Genomic DNA, 17,499 nt, shown 5'->3' with positions numbered 1-17,499 from the left:
CGGACCCCTCAAAGAGTTGTTGCAAGGGTTCTTAATGTGCAAAGAGCGTGGCAATCTCTTTACACGAGGCATCGGATTTAACGCCCTCCTTCTGATCGGACGAAACTGCGAACTTGATACATCCCGCACAGCCAAACGGACGCCCCACTTCGGCAAGCGTTTTCCTGTCGGTCGGGAGAAGACCAATTGACCATATTTCCTATACCCCAGTCACCCTTGGGGTGTTACTTTGGAAACAAGGGAGCGGGGTAAAACTGGTTCCAAGTACATGTACCTATAGATTTTGATATTTTTTCTGAAATTTTCCAGACATGAAATCTTGAAAAAAAACAATTCTCCATTCAACAGTTTATATACTTACAACTAAGCTCTCAATGCCCGCGATTTTGCGGATGTGTTCTACTCTATAATGAAAATGACAAATAATGTTTCTAATAATTTTTTTTATAACTGTAGTGTAAATGTACATCATGCTTGACGTGAGTGTTTAAACTATTCAAATGAACTTGGACTACAAGAGAGTACATGTACACGTCACATTATATACATGTTCTCGATAAAAATATATGTAACTAGTACTTGAGCAGTAGGTGCACTGACTATTGAAAATGGACCCATCCTAAACAATGTTGACTAAATAGTTGTATGTGATGAATTCCATGGGACGGAAAAGAGAAATAGGGGTGGCACAACACGGTCAACACCAGTCTGCACCAGAGGACCAGTGCCTTTCTAAATCTTGGTTATCGAACTGTTTAAGGCAGACTTCGATATTCCTCTACAGCTTAAGCTAGTGTCTGAAGGCAAGCCCCAAAGGTACCAGCGCAAGCAGAGAACACAGACCCAGGGCCGTCTTTTTGCTTCCAGGGACGAGTACTGCAACAACATCATCTCCGCGCTCAGACTCCAGAAGGAGTGTGCCAGTGTTTTCGGTCCAACACCAAAGTGACTTTGAGTTTGTTGGTTGGCAGCACTATGTCTTCTCAATAAAGACATATGGGCTGCAAAAATCCACGACTAAACATGAGAATACTGGACCCAGGCCAGTGCACATGAACAAATGCTATAACCCCATACGTTAAAATGTAACACACACACAGAAACGAATTATACTATAACAATGGCCATATTCCTGACTGGGTACAGGTAATTTGTAAAGGAAAAAATGGTGGGTTGAACCTGGTTCTGTGGCATGCCAAACCTCGCACTTGTATGGCCATGTGAAATATAACATCAAAATGACAACACAACACCACAGGACTACAATATAAATAAATTGGAGAACACAATTGACAAAGAATCACACGAACAACAGCCAACAAAAGGCAACAAGTTAAAATGTTAATACGCCAGAAGTGCATTTTGTCCACACAAGACCAACAAGTGACGCCCAGATACAAAAGTTTGAAAGCCGAAACAAGCACAAAGTTGAACAGCATCGAGGACCAAAAGAAAAAAAAAATTTAAAAGCTGCATGGAATATTCGATCAGATATAGTCTTATAACTTTATATGTAGTGTCATTGTATTATTCAATCTTTTGTTCTCTGCTGTCTATTCGTGTTTTATATTATGTAGTAAATGTTGTTAATTTTGTCATAGAATGTCTGTGCTTTTGCAATAAATATTTATCCATTCATTTTATTGTAACGTGATCGAGGGAAGTTCAACACCGACACAGATGAACGGACATAACCATCTATGGCACAATATATTATGTGCTAAATTCCCAGTAACTAAATAATACGATATTTATATAAACAAGTTTATTAACAAATGTACATTATTTTCGACTTATTGACAGTTAGCTACAAAGTTTTCACATATTAACTTTAAATACAAGTCCTTCAGAATCTAACTGATTCAAGACTTAAAATGCTTAAGGAATACACAACATCCTTACAGTATCACAGCTGATACACATTAGCTTGACCAACTGAGCTTATCAAAGCGTTTAATTACTTCATCTCTATAATTCAATATGCATATTTACTTAAAACACCCTCTGGTGTAGATTATCTCAATTACTGTTACACTGGCATCCGTGCTCCCTTCTGATAGTATACATACAAATTTTGCCTTGTGAATATTGTCTTTGATGGTGTTCATCTGGACTCGAGCAATGCAGTCTGTAAATTATGTTTGCCCGTTTCCTGTTCAGGTAGGCCCAACATCTAAGCCTTTCATTTGAACTAGTTTAGACATCCACTCAAAATAAGAAAAGGTCCAAAGACAAAGCAATAAACAATAAAATGTATCAATTACATGTATGTTGAGTGATTCAACTTACTTCGTGGCTTGTTTCTAAATCACCATCTGCTTTTGATATCCCAGCTATAATATCCCTGTTTTATATATGGGTATTACTGGTGTCATGCGATTTCAAAGTCTCAAGCTTTGCAGTGGTCCATTGCTGTTCACACCACGTACAGCTAATCAAATTGTTATTTTTTTTTCAATTGACAACCATGGTCTCCTGTTTTTAATCCTTCTTAAACCTTTCTTTGTGATCTGTTTTGTTCATGCATACAAAAAATATGTATTTGAATCACCTTGCTCTTGGTTACTTACGGTTTGTTGTTTGTTGATGGGTGTAAAAATTAAGTTTCTACGAATTGATCGAAATTTAGCACTGGGAATTTCCGCGATATTATAGTCGTTGTATTGTCAATCATTTTCAACTCAACAGGGTACCGAAGGGTGACTTGGGTATAGAAATATGGTCACTTGGTCTTCTCCCGACCAGCAGTAAAACGCTTGCCGAAGTTGGGCGTCCGTTTTGCTGTTCGGGATGTATGAAGTTTGCAGTCACGTCCGATGCCTCGTGCAAAGTGCCACGCTCTATGCACGTTAGGAACCCTTGCAACAAATGTTTGAGGGGTCCGTAGGTAGGCAAAATTTCTGTCCCTATTCAATATACCCTCATTTTCCAGTGGCAGTCCAAATTTCCCTATTGTATCAACCTACCTATTGTATTCATTGTGAACTTGTTCTTGTCCTGAATATGCATTAAATATTTGCCACTGGACGTTAAGCAACCAACTATCAATCGACTCAACAGGTTGTATTTTTCAAAGTGTCAAAAAAAAAAAATACATTTAAGTTTAATTTACAAACGTTAATATTTTGTCATATTTTACTAAATCAATTCGGCGTCATCCCGCTGTTGCTACGGCTGACCAAATAGTAACTGGTAGGAAACAGTGGAGAAAAACTTACACCTTATACAAATACATTTGTTACTTTCTTTGCAAAGTTTTGGAATATTATTTACGGTTGCTCCTTATCGTGCCTACCATACCTATACAACGAGCCCTTAAGCTGAAAGCCAGCACAACGCTTTTGTAAAATTGTCGGTACATACAATGTGACCTATATGCTCCATTCATTTTGTTAAGTTTAGTACAAAAGCAGCTGTTAGCCAAGATTTTCTTTTTCAAACTCACTGTTGCGTGCAATGTTAATTTCAAATCGGAAAATTCAATGCAATTCAAAGTTTTATTTAGAGTCGATATTCAATAAAAGAGGGACGAAAGATACCAAAGGGACAGTCAATAAACTACATAACACATGCTCTAGTGAGCTTTTCAAATCGACTTAATAACAAAATACAATACACACACACACACAATACAATACAAAAGTCATGAAAACAACACAATTGTAAACATATAATGCATAGTCAGATACCACATATAAGTTAAAAGCATATAGTACACTTAAAACACAGCACAAGTTAATAATAAGATTGCACAAATCATATAGTCACACAGAAAATAGAAGTAAAATAAAACAGGCATAAACACTATATGCATGCACTGCACTGGCAAAGTTGTTGATGTTTTTTTTACTATTGAGGCGGTTATTGTAGACCAAGAAATGATAAACGAAAACGAAGGAATCCGATGTACATTGCGGTGTTTTAAGTGTCTTTTTTATGCTGTTTAACATACGAAATGAACCAGCCAAAATCCTGTGCACCTGAAAGAACTCGAGAAAAATGGTAAGTAAAATAAATCGTAAACTAAATTGTAACCAGAATATCGTCTGCTGTAAAAGTATGTCTACGTGGTCTGTAGTAAGAAATGAGCGAGGGAAAAATACAGAAAACTAAAAGAGTAGAAAACTTGGTTTACAACCGACAAAATTGTGTAACCACAAACTGTTGAAGATGATATACATATTGTCCCTGATATTTACTTATGTCAAAGAAACCACAACTACTAACTGTTTTTCCTGTTTTCCAAAAGGAAATTGTTATAGATTTGGCAGAAAAAGATTACAATGTAGATTTTGACTTAGACTTCACAAACATTCCATCAGATCTTGTTGATTCAAGTTATTGCAGTTTTGTAGCAGAACTTGATGTCCTTGCCAAAGAATTACAACAATGCACTAAGTGTTGTACTCCTTTGCACCTGCATAACTCACTTGGAGTCATACCTCGTGGCTTGTCAGGAATTTTGTTTGTTCAGTGTACTGAATGTGGAAATGTTGACCGAATCTAATTGTGCAAAACTCACTATCGTAGTGAAGTGAAGAGATACATGCAGGGTAAAGCAATCAACCCTTGTGAAATTTCAGACCAATTTAGGAATGTTTATGCAACCAGAGACATATATGGTATATATCATGCCTTGAATTAACATCGCTTAACTAAGTGCTCACAACATTATATTAAGTGCTCACAACATTATAGTAAGTGCTCCCAACATTATATTAAGTGCTCACAACATTTGAACTAACCACAGCTTTATTTAATAATTGCAACATTTTCTCAGTAACATTTTTTTACAGTAAATTTGACAATGTTTTTGATAATTGTATATGATGTTACCTTAAATCGGTCATTTGATCAAGACATTTTTCTAATATGTATTGACAGTTGTATTAAACGTAAAATTAAACAAACCACAGCTTTATTATTTTTGATATATATTTTGTTAGTTAATCTAGCCACTTCTCGGATTATTATATGAGTTGATACACAAGAGGAATGATTGATGAAGTGATCCTACCTAGCCTGTACTCATACCAATTCTGATTATCAGACTGACCTTCTGTTAAAGAATAAATTTAATCACAGTCATCCAGGTTCACTTTTGATTTGAGGTATTCCAAAAAAGAAGAATTTTCCAAGAAGTCTTCTGCTAATTCAATGATAGATTTAGGGATGGTTAAACTGTCTTCAGATTTATCAAGCACTTCAATAATCTGGGTGTTATGACCTTGAATTAAGTTGTGAAGACCTGCTTCAAATTCTACATCAGCCATGTTGTCATCATGGTTTATTGGGTCATACACATGTTCAAATCGGTGTACCCTGGAATTTACTGAATGTTCTATACTATCCAGTTTCATAGGAACAGATACCTTTCTTGGAATATCCCAACCGCATTTGGTATCTGTACATGTCTCTGTGTTTCTATCTATGTGTCTGTCAGACCAGTTTGCCAGGCAAAATAGCAGTGCTACAACATGCATCCTCCATCATCCCTGATATTTATAAAGGAGTAGGTCCGGTAAGACCCCTTTTTGGCCCCAAAATATGGCAGTTTTACAAAATTGTTAAACTGTAAACTTTGGTTATTTATTGGATAGTAGAATGACTCTGCTACATAAATATGGGCTGTTTTTGACAATACAATGCACATATGTTGGGAAATAGCCCTATAAAGTCATGCTAAATTACTGAAATCTTAACAATTCCAGCATTTTACTAAAATTTTAGACGGTTTCCGTGTAAAACGACAGTGGCCGCATTCGTGTTCATCCAAAATATTGAAATGGAAGTTGTATCTGATGATCATACATAACATATATAAAGATTGAGGATGAACACGGATGCGGCCACTTTCGTTTTTGACAAAAACCACCTGAAAAGTGACATTTTTTCGCATATTTGGTAGATTTTTCATATTTGAGCTTGAATCGGATTGTTTTTTATGACGAAATAAGTTAAAATCTTTCATATAAATTAATTGAATCATATGAAATAGACACTTAAGTGTTGAAAAAGTGGTCAAAATCCTTCGTCAGATGAAACTGAAATTTGAGGCCAAAATCGGTCCTTACCGGACCTACTCCTTTACTATTTACAATTTTTTGAATTTTTTGAAATACTAAGGCTTTTCTACCTCAGGCATAGATTACCTTAGCTGTATTTGGCAAAATTTTTAGGAATTTTGGTTCTCAATGTTCTTCAACTTCGTACTTTATTTGGCCTTTTTAACTTTTTTGGATTCAAGCGTCACTGATGAGTCTTTTGTAGACGAAACGGGCGTCTGGCGTATATACTAAATTTCCTGCTCTTGGTATCTATGATGAGTTTATTTATATCATATCAAGACATAAATTCAATGAAATCAGGATTTTTCAATGTAGAGACTAGACCACACATTCAGGGTAAACATTTTGATTTAAATTGCACGACATTTTCATTTTCAAGCACTTCCTTTTGAATCACTGAATTATCATCACTGACATCAGGCTCTGACTCGGAGTCTGGACCAACGGTCTCCTAAAGCTCAGTAAGCCCAAACTTTTTATAATCCACGTCAACGATTCCTAGTCTAAAAAGGTCTGGGTATACGATCAGCACCATTCTTAAGAAAACAATGAACTTTACCATCCCGCGTGTGTTCATTTTTGCCGTCATACTTTTTTCTTATCAAATGAAATAAATTAAAACGCAACGGCGTCAAATCTTCGCCAAAATATATGTCTTTGAACTGAGTTTGTTTAATTTCTTTCCTACTTGCCAGGAATTTAAAACGATCAGTGTGGTTAACAACGATCACCTGTATGTTTTTCCCTGGGGTTTTCTTAGTCGTCACCGATCTTTCCAGTCAAAACAACCTTCATAGCACGACTTAAAGCCAATGGTTTAACCGTTAGAGATACAGACTGACAGTGTTTTAAAGTTGCATAAAAATTGCATATTATTGCCTTTCGTTCACTCATAACAAATCGTTTACTCGAAGAAAACGATCAACATATTGAAGTTTACTTTCCGGCGCATGTCTAAGTGAGGTTGCTTTTGACGAATGTAGGATAGAAAGTCACAGGACAAAAAGTCACAATTCATTTTTATGGCCCCGTGACGAAGTTGTTGGTGCCATATAGTTTTACCCTTGTCCGTAATTCCGTCATTCCGTCATTCCGCAACAAACCATTATACGGAGTTTTTTTTAAAGCCTTCAGATATTGGGCTGATTTTTGGTATGTGAGTTACTCATGATGAGTTAAAGATCAAGTTTCAGTTTCGTTCCGCTCCGCTTATTTTTGTCAAAATTAAGGGTTTACAACTTTGAAAATTGTTGAAAATCACAGTTATACAGACTTTATTCTACACACCTCCAGATTTTGAGCTGATTTTTCTTTGAATTAAAAACGCTTATTTCTACAAAAATATTTTTGTATTTCTCTTGAACTATTGTAGAAATTCTCACTTTGTAAATAAAATTTATCAAAAAAATATCAAAGTAAATCAAATAATTGTTAAAAAAACAAAATGTCAAAGTGGCTTGGCACTTATATGGCTTTATTGTGCCAGCGGTATTTTATTCATTTTTTATTGACAACCCTGTATACCATCGAGTATCCACTTTAGTGACGTAAGTACGAACTGAGTTTAACCGCAGTTACTGACAGCTAGCTAAAAGCCAAAACATTTAATAATTAATAATTAAAAAAGCATGCATCAGAGACTAACTGTTTAGTCCCGACTGTCATCCAGATGGGTTCTATTATGACAACACTTATAAAAAAGAAGATGTGGTATGATTGCCAATGAGACAACTATCCACAAAAGACCAACTATAGGTCACCGTACGGTAAAACAATTCAAACGAGAAATTGATTGATTGTTGGTTGTTGAACGTCCAGTGGCAAATATTTCATGCATATTCAGGACGAGAACAAGTTCACAATAAATACAATAGGTAGGTCTTGTCATAATAGAGGCCATCTGGGATGATGGTCGGGGAAATTTGGACTGCCACTAAAAAAATGAGGGTATATTGGATAGGGACAGAAATTTTGCCTTGCAACAGGCCACCTACGAACCCCTCGAAGAGTTGTTGTAAGGGTTCTTAACGTGCAAAGAGCGTGGCACTCTCTTTGCACGAGACATCGGATTTAACGTCCCCCTTCTGACCGGACGTGACTGCGAACTTGATACATCCCGCACAGCCAAACGGACGCCCAACTTCGGCAAGCGTTTTATTGCCGGTCGGGAGAAGACAAAGTGACCATATTTCTATACCCTAGTCACCCTTGGGGTTTCAAACGAGAAAACTAACGGCCTTATTTATGTATATAAAAAAAAAATTAACACATAAATAAACGACAACCACTGAATTACAGGCTCCTGACTTGGGACAGGCACATACATAAATAATGTGGCGGGGTTAAACATGTTAGCGGGATCCCAACCCTCCCCTAACCTGGGACAGTGGTATAACAGTACAACATAAGAACGAACTATAATAAAGATCAGTTGAAAAAGGCTAAACTCATCAGATAGACAAAAAAATACAAGTGGACGTGGCCGCATACTTATACCTCACGACACAAAGAGACACCATGAACAGATCTGAGAGTACTCTCAGTTATCTGACAGCTAGTTCAAAGTCACTTACATCTAATAAAAAAATCATGCCTCTAAGACTAAACACTCAATCCGTCCACATCCAACATACAATGGATTTAGTTTAAAAACGTCATAAACAGCCAGAGAAAAACATGACCTTGTGCAATGCCAAGTAACAGGTATCGACAGATTGTAGATCCATGAAAATGTATATGTATATAACATACTAATAATATTTAGTAAGCTTTTAATCTACTGATAACAAAATCAATATTTATACCAATAAAAACAATATTCAGTAGGTCCGGTAAGGACCGATTTTGGCCTCAAATTTCAGGTTCATCTGACGAAAGATTTTGACCACTTTTTAAACACTTTAGTGTTTATTTTATTTGAATTAATTAGTTTATGTGAAAGATTTTAACAGATTTAGTCATTAAAAACGATCCGATTCAAGCTCAATTATGAAAAATCTACCTACTATGACGAAAAATGTCTCTTTTCAGATGGTTTTTGGTAAAAATGAAAGTGGCCGCATCCGTGTTCATCCTCAACCTTTATAAATGTTATGTATTATCATAAAATACAATTTACATTTCAATATAAAGGATGAACACGAATGCTGCCACTTTCGTTTTACACGAAAACCGTCTAAAATTTAACTAAAATGCTAGAATGATGAGGATTTCAGTAATTTAGCATGACTTAATGGTGCTAGTACCGGATATATGTGCATTGTATTGTCAAAAACAGCCCATATATATGTAGCAGAAGTCCAATAAATAACTAAAGGTTTACATTTTAACAATTTTGTAAAACTGCTATATTTTGGGGCCAAAAAGCTGTCTTACTGAACATACTCCTTTGATTTATTTAAAGTAAGTTCCATGGGGTAAATTTCAGGAGTATATTGAGAAAATTCTTGATTATTTAACGAAAAAATATCATCAAGATAACGGTAAGTGTTGTTGAATTTATCAATTAAATGCAATATGGACGGGGTTTACTGAGTTCAGTCATAAACTGTGATTCGTAATAGTACAAAAACAAGTCTGCTATTAAAGGGGCACAATTAGTACCCATGGGGATACCTACAACCTGTCGATAATCTTTGTTGCTGAAACGTACGTAAATATTATCAAGGAGAAAATTAACAGCTTCAATCATCTCATCACACCTCCAGTAAGTATATCTAGCATATTTACCTTTCTCATTAGAGATGAAGGCTTTAAATGAGTTGCAGCAAATATATCTACATTCAGCTTTACCAAACGACCATTTAATTAAATAGGGAAACTTTTGTTTAATAAGATAGTGTGGAAGTGTAGTGTAAAGAGTAGAAAAATCAAAACTATTAACAGAATCAAAACGGCCATCAAAAGCCTGTAATTTATCCAAAAAATACTTATCTATTATATTCATTGTTAACTTGTTCTTGTCCTGAATATGCATGAAATATTTGCCACTGGACGTTAAACAGCCAACACTCAAATCTGGTTGAAAGCTACTTAAACTTGGCTTAAGCATTGAAAAACAACAACCTTACAGTGTGTACTACTGTCAAGGACAAATGTTTCATGGTCACAATACACAATAAAAATCAGCATTAACTGAAAGGAAAAAATATCAAAAATTAATTATCACATCATAATTTACTCAGATAACAATTCCACATCTGTATGAAATGAGATGTCCTTTACTAGATACATATGCCTAACCTTTCCATTTCGATTGAGGGTCACCTATTGAAGTTATAAAAGGAAGAAAGGTGAGTATAATAATTATCTGATAAATTAGTATTTAGATTAGCCTGATCCGTTACTTGAACTAAAGGTAGAGTTATAAACTTTGACTGAGGAGGGAAATCATTTACATTCACTGCTACTTGATCATGCATTATTTTTGACCCTGTAAAAAAGGTCGTATACACTAGATACAATATAGTGCATTCTTAAAATATAAACATACAATGTGCCTTCCAATAATTTCGGGCCAGTTATTAAGGAGGTCCCTAAACTTGCCAATAGAATACCAAATGCTGTACCTACAAGAAAAACAGTAGACACTATTATCGTTGAAATAATTGCTTTTGTTCAAAAACAACTTGAATTTAGAGTTGGTGCACATCAGAATACTTGTTACCTTCAATCTAATGGGTTGGCAGAGAAAACGGTACAAACTGTAAACTAGAGGCTCTAAAGAACCCGTGTCGCTCACCTTGTATGGGAATATTAAACAAAGGAAGCAGATGGATTCATGACAAAAATGTGTTTTGGTGATGGTGATGTGTGTGTACATCTTACTTTACTGAACATTCTTGCTGCTTACAATTATCTCTATCTATAATGAACTTGGTCTAGTAGTTTCAGTTGGAAAATATTAGTAAAAAATTTACAAATTTTATGAAAATTGTTAAAAATTGACTATTAAGGACAATAACTCCTTAGGGGGTCGATTGACCATTTCGTTCATGTTGACTTATTTGTGAATCTTACTATGCTGAACATTATTGCTGTTTACAGTTTATCTTTATAATAATATTCAAGATAATAACCAAAAACAGCAAAATTTCCTTAAAATTACCAACTCAGGGGCAGCAACCCAACAAAGGGTTGTCCGATTTATCTGACAATTTCAGGGCAGGTGGTCTTGCCCTGATAAACAATTATACCCCTTGTCTGTGATCCAGCCATTTTTAGCTACAGTTTGTCTGACATTTTTTTAATATCATTTTCAATAAGTTTTTCTTTATACAAGCTTCTATAAGACATTTATACAGAGACAACCATCACAACTTTGGATAAGTGATTTTAGCCCAAAATGTTTGTGTTTAAACACTTTTAACAGAAGAAACCAAGGGACTGAAGAAAAAAAACCAACAGACAACACAAGGATTGAAATGTAGAACACCATTTTCATTATTATTTCACTAAAAAATTACCATTGTTATTTTTCCTTTTTAAAATCACCCCTTTCAGCTCATAAACATTGGTATGCAATTTTTCTAACTCATCTTAGGATCACTTATTGATTTAAAAAAAAAATATATGACACTGCAGATGAACAGTTTTATTTCATTTTCATGATATAACTAAACCAAAATTGTATCATCAATTGCCCAAAGATGGAGAATTTCTCAATACTGATACAAATTCTTTTGATATTGTCAACTTTTAGAAGGGGTACTGATTTCTAATATCTTCTTTTTTTTAGTTAAATAATTTTGACATTATTAGAAATAGAAATCTTTAAAGGAAGGCGTATTTTTTTTTTTTGAAGTTTGACTTAATAATTTCCAGAAAGAGGCATTGGAAATGCACATTTTCAACAACAAAAATTAAATAACTAATTTTTATTTAAATTGGTATTCATTCTTCATGGAATTTTGTTTTATCCTGTATTCAAATACATGTACACATACCTTACACTGTTAAATAGCAATAGAATGGGGAATAGTCAAATTAAAGAACCTTTGTGAAAACGCTCACATGCCCCACGCCCCCACATTGTCACTGGACAAACAAAATTTCACCAGATTCATTCAATTTATGAACTATGACATGTTGTAGTAATAAGCTTTCAATAGTAATTTGAAATTTTAGCTAAAAATGGTGGACAAAAAAAATACTGCCTTATGGAAACAAACCTACTCCTTTGCAAATAGAAATTCATTAGCATCTGATTAAATGTTGTACTTTACTCTTTATTTGATGTATACTTCTTTCGGAAAAGATGGCATGTTTTTGTTTCACTCTTAGAGCATCACTATTTCTCGGTATCTTCTTCATTCTTATGAAATGATTAAATTCAAGTTTCAAGATTTTTTGTTCTTCTCTTGTCCACCTTCTTCTCTCTGCTTTTTTCTTATTTAATTTCTTGAATTTTGAATTGTACTCATCCTCCTCTGATTCATCACTCATCTTCATTTTCTGTCGGCTGATAGTTCTTATCTATTTCACTGTCATTATCTTCAAACTCTGGAAGAAAAAGAAAAATATTGTTAGGAAGGCTTTACAAAGTATATACAAATGACTTCCAATATGACTCTCTTAGTTTTGAACCATTTCTGTTTAATCATAAGTGACCTTTCATGTTTATTTGGCATATTCTAATATGACGTTCCTCAAACCATTTGTGTACACACCCGTGGTAAAATATGAATTGATATTGATTGATATTGACGAATGTTTGTTAATGATGACACACGTTGTCCTATGTGTAACAATTATTGAAGATCAGGGCGCATACAAAGAAAACGCAAATTGACGTCTCCCTAGTTTTCCGTGTTGCAGATTTTGAGGCTTCAAATGAAAATTTTGAGATGAAAACTACTTTAGACGACTTCCATCAGTATCGTTTATATAGAATTTAATTCCTATCATGGAATTTAACCAAATACCAGCTTCTTACTTAAAATTAATTGGGTTTAAAACTAGTTCTTCACTAAATTATAGAGTGTCGCTCGGGGTGTCAGTTTTAGCGTCACAAGGGTAGAGGCTTTTAATAAAAATTTAATAGATTTGCATATAAATCGTCTTTCTCTGATACTTTATAGTTCAAACACATTTACTATATTATGAAAACACATTACAAACTGCCAATCTGAAAATCTGCAACACGGAAAACTAGGGAGAGGTGTTTGAGGAAACAGAGCACTGAAAACGACTGCTTCTGCTTGCAGGATCTAAATTATGTTTCAGATCCTTTCGTGCAATACATTATATGGTAATAAGAATTTGTAAAAACGAAATTTTGCTACTTGAACATATCTTGATAGTTTTTCCTCGCTTCGAAATTGCCACCCCGTGTCGAACATAGCCGTTCTACATGGTGTTATTGATCCTCATCAAAAATGGATTTGCCAGAAAGTGAGGCGGCAAACCAAGATGATAGTCATGATAGCATTATATAATATTTAATACGTTACATGAGCCCTGGCCTAGCCTCTGTTAGCAATGCACTGCAAAACGAGGAGCGGAAAAGGGTCAAATTCCCGATTACCCTACCAAGGTGTCCGGAGGGAAGAGGCAGAAAAAAGAGGCATTGGTTCTGTGATTGAGATGAGTGTTTAATAATAACAAATATGAAGATTTTGAAAATTAATAACTCAGCCTTGTTAAACACACTCAAAATGGCGTACTAAATTAGAATCCTGGTACCTTTGATAAATATCAATACCAGAAGTTATTTGTTTAATAATACAAATACTTCTGCTTCGGGTAACCCGTCCTTCTGGTCTGGGGTTAATGGAAGAAAGCTAAACAATAACACAACGACTGGTAACACGTCCTTCTGCTCGAAACGCAAACCTGGAATAACAGTCTAGAATGTTACAGACGTAATTAAATCCTTTATAACAAGGCATTTTCTTCAAGTCTATCTGCCATCGACTAATTGGGTAAGTGGCTGGAAGTGGTTTTTTAGTCCTTGTTGTTGTAGGAAGCTCCACAGCTGCATTACAGATAGAGCAGGTTATTTCATTTTTAAATTAGATTTTTTTTTTCTTTCTCTTCCTACGTGAAAAATACAGCATGTCTCATTGTCTCATAAACAGTATATTTTTCCTGTGGTCTGTTTCATGATTTGTCTTAATCATCTGTATAATCTCTAATTTGGTTACGCATCTTTCGGCTTTCAAACTTTTGTATCTGTGCGTCACACATAGGTCTTGTGTGGACAAAATACACTTCTGGCGTATTAAAATTTTGAACTTGTTGCCTTTTGTTGGCTGTTGTTCGTGTGATTCTTTGTCAATTGTGTTCTCCAATTTATTTATATTGTAGTCCTGTGTTGTCATTTTGATGTTATATTTCACATGGCCATAAAAGTGCGAGGTTTGGCATGCCACAAAACCAGGTTCAACCCACCATTTTTTCCTTTAAAAATGCCCTGTACCAAGTCAGGAATATGGTCATTGTTATATTATAGTTCGTTTCTGTGTGTATTACATTATAACGTTGTGTCGTTTGTTTTCTCTTATTTTTGAGTGTAAATTCACATTGCGATAAGACGTGTCACGGTACTTGTCTATCCCAAATTCATGTATTTGGTTTTGATGTTATATATATATGTTATATTTGTTATTCTCGTGGGATTTTGTCTATATGTGTTACATTTTAGTGTTATGTCGTTGTTCTCCTCTTATATTTAATGCGTTTCCCTCGGTTTTAGTTTGTTATCCCGATTTTGTTTTTTGTCCATGGATTTATGAGTTTTGAACAGCGGTATACTACTGTTGACTTTATCTATGTCCAACATTTAGGCTTTGATTTCTTCCGTAAACCTGTTTTATTTCTTTGTCAAAAAAATACGATTGTATATATTTTTTTATCATTCTTTCTGTTATACCTTATACCATCTCTGAAATTTTTCTAGGTCCCCATTTTGGATTTTCTTCTTTCAATTCAGTAACTCTTTTAATTTCCGGTAATTGTGCCCAAAATACTTCTGCATTTATGTCTTTTTTTCGATAGTTCTGACCTTTTTTTAGAGTCAAAACGAAACCCAACATCTTCAATTTTGTTCCCAATCTTGAAATTGCTGTCAACGTTTGAGGCCATTTGGGGTGATGCTCGGAAAAATTATAATGACTTCCACTGGAAAAGGAGGGTGTATTGGAGAGGTACAGAAGCTTTGTCTTGCAACAGGCCACCTACGGACCCTCAAAGCGTGGCACTCTATTTACACGAGACATCGGATTTAACGTCCCCATTCTGACCGGACGTGACTGCGAACTTAATACATCCCGCACAGCCAAACGGATGCCCCACGTAGGCAAACGTTTTACTGCCGGTAGGGAGAAGACCAAGTGACCATATTTTTATTCCCCAGTCACCCTTCGGACGGGATATAATTTTAAGTAACTGTGAGAAAATAGGTTTTATAATATGTTTTAAGAAAGGAAAAAGAAAATGGTGTCACTGAACTTGTTTTCTAGCTACAAGTAAAATTAAAAAGTTTCCTACTAGTCCAGCATAATTTCTTATTGAAAACTTATTTAGAGACATCTCCCCTTTAATGGCTCTTTGAAAAAAAAACATGATTATTAATACAACAAGAGTGCACATGCTGAAATATCTCGCCTTCTTTACTAATCATTGATATTATGTTGATAGCCCCCGACGCATTTCTGTGCCTGTCCGGAGTCAGGAGCCTCTGGCCTTTGTTAGTCTTGTATTATTTTTAATTTTAGTTTCTTGTGTATAATTTGGAGTTTATTATGGAGTTCATTATCACTGAACTAGTATATATATTTGTAAAGGAGCAAGCTGAAGGACGACTCCGGGTGGGGGAATTTCTCGCTGCCTTGAAGACCTTTTAGTGACCTTCTGCTGCCGTGTGTTTTATGGTCGGATTGTTGTCTGTTTGACACATTCCCCATTTCCATTCTTAATTTTATACTAACTATGAAGCTTTAGTACTGTCACATAAACTTAACATTAACCAAAAAAAAACTAAACATTGACCATTGAACCATGTAAATGAGGTCAAGGTCATATGCACAATGCCAGACAGACATGTTTAGCTTACATTCTTCCATACAACAAATAAAGTTTACCTGTAGCTTATGGTTTTAAAAAAAACCAGACAAAAACACAAAAACTTAACACTGAGCAATGCACCGTGGAAATGAGGATTTTAGATATATTGTTGGACAAACGAGATCAATGTTGTCTGATTTGTCTATAATGTCTAATGAATACCAATTTTTTTATTGTTTATTTTCTTTTTCGTGTATTAATATAGATTTTTGATATTGAGGTTCATGCTATGCTATGCTTGGTTTCATTCCATTCAGTGGTTTTCTAGAAGAAGACAGTTGTATGTATTTCCTATAGTGTCCTATGTTAAACGAAGTCCCCCGCTGGCAGCCATTTAGAACGATTGATCAGCTACATAGTAACAACACTTGGTCCGAACCTAACAAATAACATTCATGGCATGATTGGCTCCATTCAATTCAGTGGTTCTCTAGAACAAATTCAAGTTAACTTTAATGAATGGCATGCCAGTCGATGGTTTTGGATAACTGCGTCCATGGCCAAACATGCCAACAATCTGGGATATATGTTGAATTATCCTTGTGATATATTGAAGATGAAACGATTTAAATCAACTCAATAGCAAACTTCGGTAGCTACGCCACAAAATAGTGATGGATATTGATGTATTGATCACGTGGTATATGTGCATACAAACCAAGCATGGCGTCCACTCAAGCTTACTAAAAATAAATTTAACCTGACGATGTTCCTGATGTAAAACTTAATATTAATATACTTGAAAAGTACGGAAATGTATCCTTAAGAAGATGGCTGGAATGGAGAGGTTTAACAACAGCTGGAAATAAATCTGACCTACTTCTAAGGTGAGTAAACATCGAACAACGCCAACTTTCTTTGTTAACACGCTTGTCAATGGATATATCGGAACAGGTAAATTGTTGACAATGTGACGACTGGCAGATGACAGAAAAGGCGTTCTGACACCCGATGCAACCCGTGTCATCCTCTTCAATAGATCTTATGTTAGTGGAGTTACGTTGTTCAATAGACCATATGGTATACCATGTTAACACATGTTATGGGGTTATTCTATGGAAATAGAGTAACACCGTATTATAACCATGCTAGTATACGGTATGGGGTTATCCTATTCAAGTAAGATTACACAGTAATGATACAAATTTAGCATATAGTATGGAGTTATACTATTCAATAAGGGTAACACAGAAATTATACAATGTTAGCACATAGGATAAACTGAGTATGGGGTTATCTTATTCAAGTAAATAACACAGATATTTTGGTATGACACAGAGGCTGAACATTGACCAATCATTGTATTTCTTGTATAATCATACAAAAAAACAATACCCCATAACTTTCAAGCCACATGCAAACAGAG

Source organism: Mytilus galloprovincialis, chromosome 11 (assembly GCF_965363235.1).
Source record: "Mytilus galloprovincialis chromosome 11, xbMytGall1.hap1.1, whole genome shotgun sequence".
NCBI lineage: Eukaryota > Metazoa > Mollusca > Bivalvia > Mytilida > Mytilidae > Mytilus > Mytilus galloprovincialis.
The sequence above is the reverse complement of the archived record's forward strand: the minus strand, read 5'-3'. Positions refer to the sequence as shown.